Below are 18,070 nucleotides of genomic sequence, written 5' to 3'. Positions count from 1 at the left end.
TGAACTTCTTGTGTGCCATTGTACCTAGTACCTAAAAATGCAGCTTTTATGCGATAATGCGTAGGTACTGTATGCAATTTCAATTCCTTTACCAATTTTGCTGAAATAAAATCATGCGTACTACCGTCATCATGCAATACAGTTCTTCCTTTTCCATGCACCATACATTTCATAGTCAACAATGAATGTAAAGTAGGCATACCTGGTAAAGTGTCGGAAGTAGTAGTAGGATCATCTTCTTCTTCAGTGAAATCCGGCATATCCTCATGCTCGTCCTCGTCCATAGCTCCAAGGTAGTTGATATGTGCTGATGGCTTCTTTGAATGACAATTTGCTGCGAGATGGCTGGTCACATTATTTGCAATGGCTGGGAGTCTGGGTATATTTGGATTTGCTTGTTGGATAGGCTTAGGATTTGGATTGACAGTGGTTGGTAATGCGGGTGGTTTAGGCCAATTCTTACGGAAAGGTGGTGATGAGAAACGACCTGGATTAAACCTTCTGAAATTGGAATTGAATTGTTTAGATCCATAATTACCGTTTGCTTGGAATGGCTGTGGTCGTCGATCTCTTCCACGTAACTTATCTTCAGTGTCGTGAGCTAAGGAGATGGCATCTTCAAGAGTAGCAGGCTTGAACATATTCACCTCAGCGTAGTAATGTCCAAGAAGTCCAGACATGTACTTCCGCTTATGTGTCGTCTCTGATACGTCTTCAAGCATGCGTAGCTGTAGAAGTGCATTCCAAAAACGCTCTGTATACTGTGGAATAGGCTCACGGTCGCGTTGTTGAAGTAAATCCCATTGCTTGATTGCCTTCTCATGAAATTGCGGTGGAAGAAAATTTTGCATGAACTTCTTCTTGAAATCTTCCCATGTAGCAGGACATTCTATGCTCTTGCGGACGACAGTCCACCAAAGTGATGCTCTATCTATCAGATGATTAGTAACACACTTGATTTTATCTTTCTCAGGATAAGTTTCCTCATGGAAATAGTCATCAAACTGGCTAATGAATGATAAAACAGTCTTTCCTTCTCTTATGCCATTGAAAGTGCGAAACTTGAAACTTCGTTTACTTATCTTGGATTCCTTGCGAATGGTTTGTGCTTCAAGAGTGGCGTCGATGGTACGGCGTATCAAATCTTCAGCTTGAGGTTCTTCTTTATCAGTGGACGCTCCTTGTAGCTTTGTCAATTGCGCTTGCAAGGCTTGCCTAGCTCTTCGCTCTTCGTCTAATTGCAACATGATAAGATCCAGCTTTTGTTCCATGGTAGGCTCGGGTAGGTCGTCTTCAGCCATAGGATCATCCATGTGTGGGGAAGTCATCCTGTAAAACTCAACAAACCTTTCTCACTCAAAATCAGTTAGCGGGATGAGCGTAGCTCAAATTTGGGGTTACAAGGCTATGTATTTTTGGGTATTTTCTTCTTCAATTTTCAGAAATTCTGAAATATTTCTGTCTCTGTTTGCTGAAAGTACTTCAACGAACTTGCAGTTAGGTATAACAGCTTGCTGCGAACAACTTTCCAGTTCAGAGTTTTTGCAAACGGACAAGTCTTCTAGGAGTTTCGAGCGTTAGTCAGTTCTGATTTAGTCTGACTTGCAGAGTTGCAGACTTAACAGACTTGCAGGGTTGTTGACTTGCTGAACTTAGCCGACTTGCAGAACTTGCAGGACTTGATTAGTGTCGACTTGCGAAACTTGACTTCTGATGCGCAGGACCCGGAGTTTGGTGACTTCTCTGCCTTGTCTGACTTGAGAGTAGCTTAATGACTTAAGCTTAATAAATTAAGCTTAAGCTAATAAGCTTAAGAAGAAGATCAGTCCGCCGTTTTTCAATCGTTGGGGGGGGGGGGGGCCGTTTTCCTTCACGCGAATTTTTCGGGGGTCCTCCTCTTGGCGACGAGTTGAAGATTATGAAGCTTATAAGCTTCTTAAGCTTAAAACTAAGCTTTTTAATGAAGTAGATTAGAGATTTCTCACTGGTTGATCACGACTTGTTCATGGAGTTGAGGGAGTGGTCCTCCGCCGACAGAGAGTGGTCCTTCGCGATCTGAGAGTGGAAACAGGGGTTCTTGATCGCCAGAAGTCTGCCTGTATCGACGGTTCGCGACGAGATTGACTGTAGAGGTCGTTTGTTCCTGGAGCTCCGCCTTCGCCCGAGATTGGTAACGATTGGAAGCCCTTGATCTCTGCTCCGCTCTGATACCACTAGTGCGCAGATCGGACGCAGGTAGCTCACGTAGTGAATTCCCAAAGGTCCCCAAAAACAAAGCACTCTACTTTTTAGCACAAAGACCAATGTAAAAACAAGCACGACATGAGACAAGAGACAAATTGGGTTGAATCTCCCCCATGCCTTGTGTGAGCGCTTCACAAAGCATGTATTTAATATATATTTTCAATCTTTTTGCTCAAAAATAGCCCAATTACAAAAATATGACAAGCTTTTAGCTTTTGAGTTTGCTTTCTACCAAAAATAGGAAAATAAAGCTAATGGACGGTGCCCAAAGAGTCTGGCACGCCCAATCTCAATGTCCAAATAAAAATAACATATCCAGGCGCATAAGCGCATACAAAATAATAATAAATAGTCGATGTCTCTATAGACATAATCAAAATATAGGCGTGGCGCCTATCAAAATATATCCAAAGGTCGGAAACCCGCTAGACTCCAATGCTTTCCTCCGCCACTGCTGCTATCTCTACACATCAACTGAAGCATTCACAATCGTTAGTAAAATAACACAATTAAACCGACAAAAGTGAATACCTAGCAGTCTTCAGCTACATAAATAAATCAGCTGGTTAGAAATAAATCCTAACCTTAATTTATTACGAGTGCGCACTCTAAACTCATAAACGTTTATTAATTTAATATGCATTTTGCGGAATCACCCGCTATGGAATCACCCATGTACACACTAAATTAATGAAACGCCCGAAAAGGACAGGCGTCCCCATCAACTTCTCGCACAAAGAATCCTCTTTGCGTATGAGCCCCGGTCATCTAAGTCTACGGAATCCACCGTAAAACCTCACGGAATCCACCGTGGAATATGCCTCCTGGCATCAGACAGTGTGAGAGTTTTGATATGGAGCAGCCAGAGATCATGAGAGCATTAGACCCTGAGGAGTTGGGGATCAGTCGGAGTTAGCAGATACTGGGCCAGACGCCACAGGGTATGGAGGGCATTTACTCGAGCTTGGTAGTAGACATCATCTCGTTATTTATAACGGGATGGCACGATGGCCATATTCAGGAGGTCTTACATGCTTCCCACATGGGGGGGGGGGGGTGAGAGTACTGTAGATTATCTACTCGAACCGATCGATGGGATGCATACTATCGAGTCCTTCGGCCTTGGGAGACTTCCACTCGGTGTCGATCACACCTTTCTCAGTTTCTCACTCCTCACCTCATTACCATCACCACCTGCAGATATCATACCCCATGCATACTACCATACACTTCACTCATGAGCTCTCACATGTTTACTCATAGCATCTAGAGGAGCACATCACGTCACTTGATCCATACGCACCCCTTGATACACTGACCCTTGATATCACACGCATTCTGCATGATTCTGCTACACTCAGTTTTCCACATCACACATACACGCACCCCCCTCGGACCGGTACCATGCCACAGAACAGGTGGTATGATGATGAGTGCAGAGTTCTACGTCGACAGCTACGCGATTTGGAGGCCAGAGGAGAGATCACACACAGACAGGCGCAGAGACGCATGCACCGCTTGACCCGCCGTAAAAAGCGGGAATGGGAGGAGGAGAGATATTGGGATATATACCACCTTCTTATGAGCAGAGATTGTGCAGAGGCATGGAGGCAGATCAGAGAACCACGCTCACCCACACTGATACATGACCCTGCAGTATGGCATGGATATGCACAGAGTTTATATCATGTACCTGCACAGCCGCCGCTGATACCCACACCATGTACATCGAGACCGGGTATTTCATCCTTTTTCACCACTAGTATGGTGAAACATGCTATCTCACGGTTACAGCATGGCCACGCTCGAGACCAGTTTGATCTTCAAACAGAGCATATTATATATGGCAGAGACACATTGGCTCCACTCATTGCTCACCTCTTCAACCATGCATTGTCTGAGGGGTTCCCTGACTCGTGGACAGAGCACACCATTGTACCTATCCACAAGTCAGGGGATCCTATGGATCCTAACACGTATAGGACCATCATGATTGGGCCAGTTTTGGCCAAACTTTATGGCACGGTGATGGAGGAGGAGCTCAGCACGCTGGCAGAGAGAGAGTGCATGCGCACACCCGGACAGGCAGGGTTCAGACGGGCATTTTCTACCATAGACCACATCTTCACTCTTTGTTGTCTGATCGACCAGACACGAGTGAAGAAACAGAGATTGTATTGTTGCTTTGTGGATTTCCGCAAAGCCTTTGACACGGTTCCGAGAGAGAGGCTTTTCAGACGCCTACTTGATCTGGGGGTGGATGATGACATGATGTGGGGTATTTATGCACTATACGAGCGGGATACTGGCAGAGTCAGATGTCCGGGAGGTATATCAGATCCCCTTGTGAGCACCATTGGTGTGAAACAAGGATGCCCACTCTCACCGACTCTATTTGGGCTATACATTGATGAGATAGCATAGTTTATTCAACAGTGAGCCGGTGGAGGTATAGATCTCAGTGGAGCCACAGTTCATATCTTACTATATGCAGATGACATTGCGTTGGTCTCAGATTCAGCTCAGGGATTACAGCAGCATTTATTAGCATTTGATGATTTTTGCATACAGAGAGGCATGACAGTGAACCTTGGTAAAACCAAGGTTCTTATATTCCATACATCAGCTCAGATACGCAGACAGAGTATTTTCATGGCAGCAGGAGGGAGTATTGAGGTCACTGGATCATATGTATATTTGGGAGTCACCTTTACAGCAGCTTCATGGATTTTCTTGATGACACAGGCAGCTTGTGACCGCCTCACTAGAGGATACTCAGCATTGGCTCTTATGGAGCAACAGTGTCATCATGCACATTTCCAGGAGCCCCGCACCAAGGGGTGGCTCTTTGATACTCTAGTCACTCCAGCACTGATGTATGGAGCAGCTATATGGGGGCCAGGCCTTGCCAATTATGTATGGACATTGATGGAGAGACCTTAGGTGATCATGATATCTAGATTGATTCGAAGCAAGGCCTCAGTCCCACATGACATTGTGCGAGCAGAGCTTGCCACACCGCCCATGCTAGTCGAGGCATTATTTCAGACAGTCTGCTTCCTACACAGATTTCAGGATATGGACAGAGATCGCATTGCATACAGAGCATATATGGCATCTCAGGAGATGGCTCGAGCGGGGGATACCACATCATGGTATGCACAGACTAGAGCTTGGTTTGACAGACATGGGCTGGACATTGATAGACTCCCACCTCTTCTATATGATACTCAGGCTCCCACTTACACCCTCTCTCTCTCTGAGAGGAACAGAGCCATCAGATAGGAGATATGGTATATTTATATACAGAGGACATGGGTCAGCCCTGCACAACCACTGCCATCGAAGATGGCACATTATTATACACAGTTCTTGAGCATATCAGAGCAGGGATTCATAGAGATTCCGAGATATATGCAGATCTATATGCCACATCGATTGAGAGTTCTTATTGGACAGCTCAGGGTATCATCACATCAGCTTATGATTGAGAGTGGCAGAGCCAGTGGCATCCCACGGGAGGAGAGGATATGCCCCCTTTGCAGATCAGAGGTGGAGAGTGAGGAGCATTTTGTTCTCAGATGCTCGGCATACTCAGAGTTGAGATCTAGATACACATTGAGCAGCTCACTTCAGGGATGTATGACTGATATGGATCAGAGATCATTTGGTCGTTTTCTGGGAGAGGCATGGCACATCAGAGAGCAGAGCACACAGCGGGTCCCAGTCAGAGAGGGGCCCACCCAGACGACTATTACACAGTTCTTTCAGATAGACAGAGTGAGAGCTACTGTACCAACCTCCAGCCAGACCTCCGGGCTCACACTACAGCAGGCTGAGGACCAGCGTACCCGACGCCGCACGAGGATCCGTGGGTTTCAGACCCCACAGCCACACCGATAGGAGATCCGGAGGATTCTTGATCTACATCGACAGCAGACTGAGATCCGACGACACTCGACACATTGGATCTCAGACCTCCAGTTTGCTCTTTCTCCACTGCCGATGTACCACATTCTGCATCCAGGAGGGATCACCTGCTATTAGTGACTTCGACGACTGCTACTACATCCCAGGATAGTATATCTCCCTGCATCTGTTACATATACACATCGCACTACTTTATCACAGCCGACAGTTGTTCCCCTATCACAGCCGACATTTGTTCCCCTTTTGTAGCCATTATTTGGAGTACCAGAGCTACATACGCACATACACATACACGACACTTATCACACTCATAGCATCGTATTTTCAGTTTCCAGTTTTTAGCTTTTCATTCAGCACTTTTATTTTGGATAGCTGGACCTTATCAGTTGTATCACAGTTTGTCTCATAGGCCAGTTTTGGCCTTTAGAAGACGTTAATATAACTTTCTTTCTTTCTTTCTTTCTTTCTTTCTTTCTCTCCTTTTCTTCTCCCCCTCTCTCCATGCTCTCTTTCTCTCCTCTTTATTTTTCTTTCTCTCTCTCTCTCTCTCTCTCAAAATTTATCTTTCCTATCTCTATAATTCTCTCTTCTTCTTCTTATTCTCTCTCCCCTTTTTTCTCTCCTTGCTTCTCTTCTCTCGATCTCTCCTCTATTTTCCCTCTCTCTCTCTCTCTCTCTCTCTCTCTCTCTCCTTATTCTCTCTCTCCCTTCCCCCCTCTCTCTCTCTCAAAGTATGTGAAAAGCTATATTAAAAGAATTTTAATTAAAAATATTTTTAAAGCATTTAATTAAAAGAAAAATAAATAAAAAACTTTTAAAAATATTTAATTAAAAGAAAAAAATGAGAAAAAGGTGGAAAGTTTAAATTAAAAAGTTTAATCTAAATGAGAGAGAGAGAGAGAGAGAGTACCTACATGTGAGAGAGAGGGGGGATTTAATTAAAAAGGGGAGGGAAAGAGAGAGGAAGAGATTACACGTGAGAGAGAGGGGGTTTTAATTAAAAAAGGGAGGTTTGGGAAAGAGGTAGCTCAAGAAGCCCTTGAGAGGTTCGGGGCTTCTTCGGCCTACAACCAAAATAATATGGTAGTATAGATTTATAGATCATTTTGTAAAGTGACGTGAAGCTATGATGCATTCTTAGACATTGAGTGTAGATCTTTGTGAGTCAAACAATTCATAGTTTTACATCTCTATTCTCTTAAGGGCCTTCAAATAATGTACCCTTTAGTGTCACTGTATTGGCCCCTCATTATTAATTAACCTTTGTGTGGACATACATTACTATGAATTGGCTATACCTCAATAGCTTCTTCTTTTTTTTGGATAGCACAAAATCTTACCTTTACTACCAAAGCACAAAGGAAGGTACATCTCACATAACCCTCCTCATACAAACTTAGGCTACAATTTATAAAGATTCAGCAACCTAAGTTAAGACCATTTAGTTTCTTTATAGATAGATCAGCATGTGTATAGGGATAAAGATCCACCTGCAAAGGATTGCACGCACGCGCACACACACATGCACGCGCACGTGCACACACACACACACACACACACACACACACACACACACACACACACACACACACACACACACACACACACACACACACACACACACACACACACACACACACACACACACACACACACACACACACACACACACACACACACACACACACACACACACACACACACATGTATGTATGTATATACCTATGTGTATAAGTCTAAGAATACATTTACGAAAGGCAATGGCAAACTTGAAGATATTACCACTAGTAGTTAATTTTGTATTTATTATGTATTAAAAGGGTTTGCATGTTCCCTAAACTTACTCGTGCCCAAAAATCCCAAGGAGTATCGAGGGGTCATGGCTTTAATAAACCTTTTAATAAGAAGCCTAAAGAAGAAGCACTTGTATAAAAAGAAATGTTCTCTCATGTCCTTCTTTGCTCTCTCTCCCCCCCTCTCTCTCTTGGGGTTTTTAAGGAGGAGAGATATTAGGACCTAGGGGGTTTGGTATTGAGACAAAGAAAGGGTATATTTCCATCTTTGCAATCTACAATGATCCCTCAATGCTCTAACAATCTTCAACCTTTTATTTGATACATACCCATGCACAAACATATAAATATGTATATTTTCCTATGGGCAAACAAAACATTAAAGATATAATGTACTCACTTCAAGGAGCAACCATTCTAATGGTGGTTGCAATGATGCTAACCTCCCTTAATGATTCCAAGTTAAGGTCAAATAAGTTTACAGTTAATAACATGTTGGCTAAGGTGTTTTTGAGCTTGATTATATTCGACTTGAGACATGCACATGATTATATCTATCTTTTCAACCATGATATTGAACTAACCACAAACATGCATGATAGTGTTGCCATAGTCCATTCCTCAGAATGCTCTCCTTCGACTTAAACCTAGGACTTAAACCCACTTACACATTGAGAAGACAAATAGAGGTGATAAATAGAAAGTAGGGCAATGATAATAATCATCTTATAAACTAATTAAAAGGACTCCAAGTGCCAAAGCAAGGATCAATGGCCCACCATGTGTAATTAGACTAAAAGGAATTTTCCTCACTTTCATGTTAACTCCCATTAAGCAATGTAAATTGCCTAGACATTCAACAAATAAGACAATACTTGCAACTCCCTTTGAACCCTCTTTGAACCACACACTAATAATAGAATTTGGAACCAGTTTTATCTCTCAAAGGATTAAATTTGTTGTGCTAAACATAATGAAGCTTTATTAATTGGTAATTTGTGAAGTGATATGTTAGGAATACAAGGTATCCTTTAAAGTTGTGCGACAACTCCTTCAAATATAATCTTGGTAAGAGTTTCATTAGCACATTTCTTTAGTTTGAAATCCAAGGACAATTCCAAGACTAAATCTTTGCAACACCTTGTAATGGAATGCCTTTATTCCTTGCAATACCTTGACATAGAAGGCCTTGATTATCATGAGATCTAATAATGTGGTAGCTTGCTATCAGGATGGTGTTTTATCTTCTATTTCTTCTAGAGCTCCTTTTGAAATAGACCATTGAAGAGACACAATACTTTGCTCATTGTGCTAAGCTCCAAATGCAATTACCTCCATGGAAGGTGTTTTGAGCCATTGATGCCTCCCATAACCTTAGAGTTTGGTGATCATGCCCAAAGTAGATTTCTTTGTCAAGAGAGAGTGATTATTACTTGTATGTGGTACAAATGGTTGAAGTTTAAAGTGGCACCATGGCCAAAGTTGATCCCTCAATCAATATGAATTGATTTTTATCTCTATGTGGTACAAATGGTTTGAGGTTTGAAGTGGATCCCACACCAAACATTGATCTAATGTATTCTTTGATCCCTTGCTCTCTCACTAAGCAATCCTTCCATTGGATCCTCCTCATAAGAGCATTCTCTCTCTCTCTCTCTCTCTCTCTCTCTCTCTCTCTCTCTCTCTCTCTCTCTCTCTCTCCACACATAGATTTGTGTGGATTTTTCCTTTCCACATTTGGAAGGTAGCATGCCATTGGACTGGCATATAGAAGTGCAAGGTAACACGCCATTGATCTTGGATATAGAAAACAACATATAAGTACAACTCTTATGTTTTAGAAACTACTTCATGCATGGTTAGAGCTAGATTAAGAGATATGTATCCTTCGTGGACAATAGACAATTAGTGTGATATAATTTTAAACTCTTGGAAAGCGATGGCCCTAGTAATGGGATGATTAATCATGGTTAATAATGTAGCAATATCACCTAGGTACTCCCACTCTTTGACACAATAGATCTTCCTATCCTAACAAATCTTGGCAACATGACCTAGACATTTGTAGAAAGTAAGACAAATGTAAAATGAAAAGAAGTCGTTATGTGTTTCAAATGTGTGTTTTGTCTAGCCAATAGTGGACATGTTTCATCAAGGTTTAGTTTGCGAGTAAGGCCACAAAGAGAGAGAGAGAGAGAGAGAGAGAGAGAGAGAGAGAGAGAGAGAGAGAGAGAGAGAGAGAGAGAGAGAGAGAGAGAGAGAGAGAGAGAGAGAGAGAGAGATATTACAAATTGTATTAGCAATGAAAATGGAGATCAATGTTGGACAAACAATACATAGAAAGTCATATAAGGATCTCTTAAAAAAATTCATACATGAGTAAGTGGTAGAATTACAAAGAACAATCTTATTTGACATATAATCATTGCATTCCATTTAGTAGCATTATATTTCAATGCTATATGAAAGAATGTAATCTATCATAGAACCATTTTACTTCAGATATGGGAAACCCCCTCAAGAGCATTGTGTTTCAATGTTGATAAGTTGCATCCTTACATCTAGAGGTCCAAGAAGCCCTTTGATATCTCAATGGTGTGGTTGGCATGCATTGAAAAGGATAAGATGGCCAATGTCTTGTGCCCCCTTCTTCAAATCCCACCAAATTAATGTGCGTTGTTGTAGGCAATTCAAAGTATATAATGCTCAACCTAGCTATAGAAATTGTTAAGATAAGGCTCTATATTCCTTTGATAATAGTGCCTTTGCATCAATTATCCTTCAGAAACAACACTACTAAATTACTATCAACTACTGAAATTACCAAAATACAATGCAGAGACTAGCATTACTAGTTCCTCTTCTTTGGCTCCTCATCAATTGTCTTTACTTTGACATGTTGGGTTTTGGTGCTTCCACGTTTCCTTGCCGATATAGGTTAGCAAGAATGTTGGCATGCCTTTTTGGTTTGGATATTGCTCTCACCCCTCATCATTTTCAGCCACCTAAAATACGTGATTATATGACAATGGCAACCACAACCCTTGCTCCTTTGCAAATCCAGAAATGACATCATTTATGCAATGATTAGAAGGGAGCCATGGCCAGTATTGTTGGTGCTTACATCCTATTGTCTCCACTTTTTAATCACAACTCATCAACTCGTGGATAGCTATACTATGAATGTTGTCCGCTCTTTCTGATCATAGTGATATGTGCATTAATACATGGAAAAACTTTTCTTTTTGATTTTATTTAGTGTCTACAACGTTGATGTCCACATCTTCCTCCTCCAAGACATCTTAGAACTAAAGAGAAGATGAGTTGGCAAAATTGTTGAATCCCACACAATGGCCCATACATTTACATGCAATATTGTGTCCTTTGGGACACACAGAGCAACCTATCTTCATAGCATCTCTATAGGCCATAATCATCCTAGATGAGATCTGAGCAAGCGTGGCAGCTTGGGTGTGGTTGTAGGTAGAGAGTTGCCGGTCCTTCTCCATGAGAACCTCCTTGTTGGAAGGACTCACCACACCTCCTTGAGATACCCTTCCTTATCAGTGACTAGTTCAGTGCTCCGTCCCTCCAACTTGGCGCAATAACAATGCTAGCCAGTATAGCAACTTAGGTAGCTCCTCCACCTTCCTCATGTTGCAAAGGATGACAAGCTCTGCCTCACCATATAGAGCCCTGGCCTTAACACCCTCGTTCAATGCACTGCCCTTGTTGGTGTAAAGAAGGACTAATCTAACAATGGAAATGAACAGGAAATCAAATTAATATAAGCTTCACACAACAAGAAATGTAACAAACTAAATTACAAACATGGCCATGCCATGGAACATCTTCCATTACCATAGCACAATGTAGCCATGATCTATTAACCAAGTACAAGAAGGTGAAAGACAAGAAGGATTAAATAATGATAATGCCAAAGAATGATGCTACATTAGCACTTCTTGCCTTTTTATACTAAACCCTAAGTCCTCTTTTCTCTTGACTCAATTATTTACAAAGTTTATACTTGGAATAGGCCTCAACTCTCATGTTGATAATTTGCTTCATTACAAATCATCCCCTCCTAGAGATGTTTTGTCCTCAAATTTGAAGATAATGAGGTAGTAGGCAAGTCAATAATGAAGAAAATTATATCAATAAAGATCCATAAGCATGTGGAAGCACTTTGTGTGAAGAAACATCATAATGAACCTGAAACAGTGAATTGACTACTTGCTATCCAAACAGGGCTGCATCAGTAGAACTATCATAACTTTTGATTGGAGTGTCCAAATTCAATGTTTGAAGTGTAGAAATGAAATACACATCTTGATACATCATCCCATACCATCAAAATCACTTTTTGATGTTACTAAGGCAATTTAATCAATAACATTATTTTAAAACAGCAAGTTGTTCCTACACAGACTATGATAATTCATCTTGCAAAAGCCATGGAAAAGCATCCAAATAAGAAGAGGATTGCCAAGTGGACTCTTCCATAGGTAGCCCCTTCCATTTGATAAAAAATTCAATGAGAGTTTGGTTCCTAAGAACCTTTTCACGCTTCCCAATAATCTTCTTAGGTTCATAGACAATCAGCCCATCTTCATCAAGTGGTGGAAGCTCTTCAATAACTTGTACATCTTGCCCAATATACTTCTTCAATTGTGGTACATGAAAAGCATCATGTATGCGAGTAGTTGAAGGTAATTGGAGCTTATATGAAAGCTCACCAAACTTTTCCAACACCAAATATGGGCCATAAAATCTGTGAGACAACTTGTTATTTCCACCCTTAAGGGATGCATAATGAGTCTTGGGCACCTTCAAGAAGACCCAATCTCCAACATCAAACTCCATGTGTCTCCGCCTATCATCAGCATAGGACTTCATGACATCTTGTGCCTTTCGTATGTTTTCTTTACATTGCTTCATAAGCATCTCCATTCTTTCTAATTCATTCTTCGCTTGTGGATTCACGTTTTCATGAAACAAGGTTGAAGGAATTTGAACCTTGTATCCATAGAGTGCTTCAAAAGGAGCCATCCCAATGCTAATATGATGTGTGTTGTTGTAGCAAAATTAAGTAAGATGCAATCAATTATCCCTCTTCAATAACTTGTACATCTTTCCCAATATACTTCTTCAATTGTGATACATGAAAAACATCATGTATGCGAGTAGTTGAAGGTAATGACATCTTGTGCCTTTCGTATGTTTTCTTTACATTGCTTCATAAGCATCTCCATTCTTTCTAATTCATTCTTTGCTTGTGGATTCACGTTTTCATGAAACATGGCTAAAGGAATTTGAACCTTGTATCCATAGAGTGCTTTAAAAGGAGCCATCCCAATGCTAATGATATGTTTTGTTGTAGCAAAATTAAGTAAGATGCAACCAATTATCCCAAGATGATTGCATGTCATGACAATAGTGTCTTAAGTATACTTCTACCCATCAGTTAACCCTTTCGGTTTGACCATCGGTTTGAGGGTGGTAAGCCATACTAGGGGTAAGAGTAGTGCCTATGGAAGTAAACAAACCCTTCCAAAAATTTCCCATGAATCTAGTATCTCTATCCAACACTATCCTCAAGGGCACCATGTAACTTGAACACTCCTTCCATGAATTGACTGGCTACTTGCTTTGCTGAAAATTGTGTATTGGTTGGAATAAAATGGGATGATTTGATAAGTGTATCCACCGCAACAAAAATACTATTCCAACCATGCCTTGTGGTAGGGAGGCCCGTAATGAAGTCCATTGAAATGTCAATCCATTTTACTTGTGGGATAGGCAAGGGTTGAAGGAGACTGGCTGGTAATAAAGAAGAATCTTTATTTTGTTGACATTCCAAGCAATGAGAAACATACTCCTTCACATCCCGCCATAGGCCTTTCTTATAGAAACTCTTGTACACTTCGTCAAAAGTCTTAAAGAGACCAAGATGACTAGCCAAGGGCAAAGAATGCATTTCTTGAAGGACCTTCAGCCTAAAGTTGCTTTGAGAGATCAAGTAGACCTTTTCCTTGTACCATAAAAGTCCATTATGCCATTTGAAGTTTGGATATTCTTCATTTACCCCTTCCTGTAATTTCAACATTATTGTGGTAGCATGCTCCTCCATCATATATTCCTCTTGTATGTTATTTATCCAACCTTTATATATAGTAGAGATAGTAGATACATTACATGCCCACATCCTAGAGAGCGCGTCTGCCACTACATTGTATTTTCCAGCCGTATATGCTATCTCAAAATCATATGATTAAAAAGAGTTGCCAACCACCTTCTTTGCTTAGGGGACAAGTTGGGTTGTGAGAGGAAGTACTTCAATACCCTATGGCACTTTTCACTTTAAATTGACTTCCATAGAGGTAATGATGCCATTTTTTGATTGCATGTAGTATAGCTAGCATCTCTTTCTCATAAACATGCATTTGCCTCTCTTTTTCATCAAATTTTTTTGCTCTCGTATGCAATGACACCATGTTCTTGGGCTAAAACAGCCCCCAATCCTCTCCCACTAGTATCCACATAAATCATAAAGACCTTAGAGAAGTTGGGACAAACCAATATGGATGCTGAAATGAGGAGTTGCTTCAACTCATTGAAGCTTTCATCAGCTATTTCATCTCAAAAGAAAGCTTCTTTCTTTAACCTATCGGTTAATGGTGCAGCCACATGTGCATAATTCTTGATAAATCTTCGGTAGAAAGAAGACAAAACCAAGAAAACCCCTCAATGAAGTGGTATTTGTTGGAGTAGGCCAATCTTTCACACATTGGACCTTTTTTGGGTCAACCTTGATGCCATTTTCTCCAACAATATGTCCCAAGTATTCTACTTCTTTGGCCATGAATGTACATTTGGTTGTTGTAGCAAACAATTTGTGACTCCTCAATATGTCAAAAACTTCTCTAACATGCTATAAATGCTCTTTTTTGTCCTTGCTATATATCAATATGTCATCAAAGAACACAAAAATTGTCTTGAACAAAAGTGGTTGAAGTATCTTGTTCATTAAAGCTTGGAATGTGGTTGGAGCATTTGAAAGACCAAAGGGCATAACCATGAAATGATACAATCCCCTCTCGGTTCTAAATGTAGTCTTGTATTCATCCCCCTCCTTCATGCGTATTTGGTGGCATCCTGACCACAAATCGATCTTTGAAAAGACCTTGGCATCCTTCAATTCATCCAAGAGATCATCAATCCTTGGTATTGGATATCTATTTTTGATAGAGGCCTTGTTCAAGTCCCGATAATCTATGCACATGCGGAATGAACCATCCTTCTTCTTGACTAAAAGGACGGGAGAAGCAAAGGGAGATTGTCTTGGTTGTATAAGACCCATTTCAAGTAGCTCCTTTACTTGGCACTCAACTTCTTCTCTTTCCACCTTTGAAAGGCAATATGGAGGTTTATTGATAGGCTTGGTATTTGGAAGAAAGTCGATGGGGTGATCCACTTCATGCTTTGGAGGAAGAGAGGTAGGTGGCTGAAATAAATCATCATACTCTTCCAACAATTTGCAAAGACAAGGATCCATATCTTTTGAATGAGTAGAGGACTGATCCTCATCAATCTTTGACAAGAGAAGGGTAAACATACATGTCTTTGCATTGATCTCTCTCTTAATCTTCTTGGTGCTAATCACCTCTAGCTTCTTCTTCTCAATCCCTTGAAGAGTAACTTGATGTCCATGCCATTGAAATTCCATTTATAGCCTATTCAAATCCATGGTAAACCTACCAATACTTTTCAGCCAATTGCAACCAAGTATGACATCAATGGGACCCATCTCTAAGGCAATAATATTCACCGAAGTGGTACAAGATGATGATAAGGTGATGGGAATATTGGAACAAATCTTATTATTGCTCTAAGAAGCTCCATTTGCCACTTGGATTCTTAGTGATGAAGGCATTTCTTGTGTATACAACTTCAACCCATCAAGAGACCGTGTATTAACGAAGCTATATGTTCTCCCGGTATTGATAAGAATACGATCAATTCTTCCATTAATGTAGTCTTTAAGGCATAATGTATTGTCCCCTTTGGAACCATTCCATGCATCATGGGAGATAGAACAAAACTTCAATGAATCCAAATTTGTCCAAGGATCATCCATGTAGTAACCACCCGGGTCATACATAGGGTCATAGAATTCTTCATGGCAACCATCATCATGGTCATGCATCTCCTCAATAGTAGGTAAGCACTCAAGTTGAGATAAAATGCTTTCATTTGTCTCAAAATCCAATTCCTCTTCAAAGATCATGCTTACTTTGACATTCTTGGCTTTGCATTTTGTCTTGTGGTTGGGAGACCATTTCTCCTCACATTTGAAGCATAGACCTTTTGCATACAAGTCCTTCAGCTTATCATTGGATACATGCTTTCCTTGCACCATATTGGAGCTAAGTTTTTACCACCTATTTTAGCCTTCTTTTCATCTAATCTATTTTTAGTATTAAATCTGAAATTACTGCCCTGTTTTGATCCATAAACAGAAGGAAATGTAGGAATCTTGATGTAGGCATTTGTTGGCTTTCCTCCTTACTAAAATTCAGTCTCTTTGTTTGCCAAGAAATTGCAGTTATTCTAGCAGACTGGTTTGGCTGAAAATATTGCCATGTTCTTCGCTGAAAACTCTTATATTTTTTACTATACATTTCAACCAATTGTATGGCAGCTTGTAAAGAGGATCGTTTCATTGCTCCCACTTCTGAAGATAGAGAAGATTCAAGCCCAAATATATACTTATTCAACTTGGCATTGTTGGATACTCCATCCACATACATGGAGAGGTTAAGGAATTGGTTAGAATAATCTCTAATCGTTAATCACCTTTGCTCAAGAGCATACCACTTCTTCTCTAACTTCTCTTTCTCAATAGGAGACACGAAAACTTCGATCATTGCCCTCTTTAATGCATCTCATGTCAAGAATTCATTACCAATCCTCCTTGACATGTACTGCCACCATGTGTGTGCATATTCTTCCGAATGTAGGGCTATGAATTTAATCTTAGCATTCTCGGGTCTAGGATACAAAGAAAAATACATCTTAAGCTTGTCAAACCATTCTTTTAATTCAGTAGGAGATGGATTTTCACCCTTGAAATTAGAAATGGTTATTTTCTCCTTGTATTCCCGCTCATATTGATGAGATTGATCATTATTGTGTTGTTGTCCACTAAAGTTTGGACCAAAAGAATTTTGCTTTTGAACATCATTACTCCAAGCTCCATGAACATATGGTTGTTGCTGTCCACGAGTATGCACAAACCCATGTGGATGATTAAATTGTCCTTGTGGTGGAAAGATAGAGTTGCCAACAACATGAGGCTATCCATAGACTTGATGTCCATACATTGGAGAATGTATATTTGTTGTGGCATTCATTGGTGGTTGCTGTCCACTCATTTGATGAGGCCAAAACTAATTTGAATAAGGGCCTTGTCTAGAGGGTTGATTATTTACATGATTATTGTTGACTTGAAGTTGCTGTCCAAGAGTATTTTGAACTGAGTTTACATGACCGTGTCCATTGTAAGGGTGCTACCCATGAGGATTATTACCTCCACTTGCTTGACCATGATAAGACTTTTGTTCTTCAACTTTCTCTTCATGTGTAGATTTATGAATAGTAGATGGCTGTCTATAAAAAGACTTGTAAAAAGAATGGCATCCATGTGTGTCATAATCAAGCCTTGAGTTAGCATGAGTTTTATCTTCAAAATCCTATCCATGAGGACTAGTGTAGGTCTTGGGTTGATTTAGGGGCTGAGGTTGAGGTTGAAAATGAGTGGAGTGAACTCTTGATGGCTCTCCAACTTCAAAGTGCCCAACAACCTTGGGAGTTGTGGTCTTTGACTGCTCTTGAACAATGGGAAGACTTGGAGCATTTGGAATAGTTGTAGGTAATATCCTCTCACTCAAGAGAGCCACAAGCTTATCAATGCCCAATTTCATATCCTTTATGTCGTTGGAGAGTTGTTGAAAACTGTTAGAATCGGTAGAGACATGAGTAGTGCCAACCCCATTCACTTGTTTGTTCACTGCAACATGTGTTGAGCTTATCTCTAGCTC

At 40.6% G+C, this 18,070-nt stretch overlaps 1 pseudogene; it reads left to right on the top strand.

The window, feature by feature from the left end:
* Positions 1-4,512: 4,512 nt before the first annotated feature.
* Positions 4,513-17,624, top strand: LOC148032870 (uncharacterized; annotated as a pseudogene).
* The last annotated feature ends 446 nt before the right edge of the window (positions 17,625-18,070 follow it).

Source organism: Lygodium microphyllum, chromosome 8, assembly GCF_053477565.2.
Source record: "Lygodium microphyllum isolate KBCC chromosome 8, Lygodium_microphyllum_v1.1.10, whole genome shotgun sequence".
In the NCBI taxonomy this organism is placed as follows: Eukaryota; Viridiplantae; Streptophyta; class Polypodiopsida; order Schizaeales; family Lygodiaceae; genus Lygodium; species Lygodium microphyllum.
The sequence above is the reverse complement of the archived record's forward strand: the minus strand, read 5'-3'. Positions and strand labels throughout refer to the sequence as shown.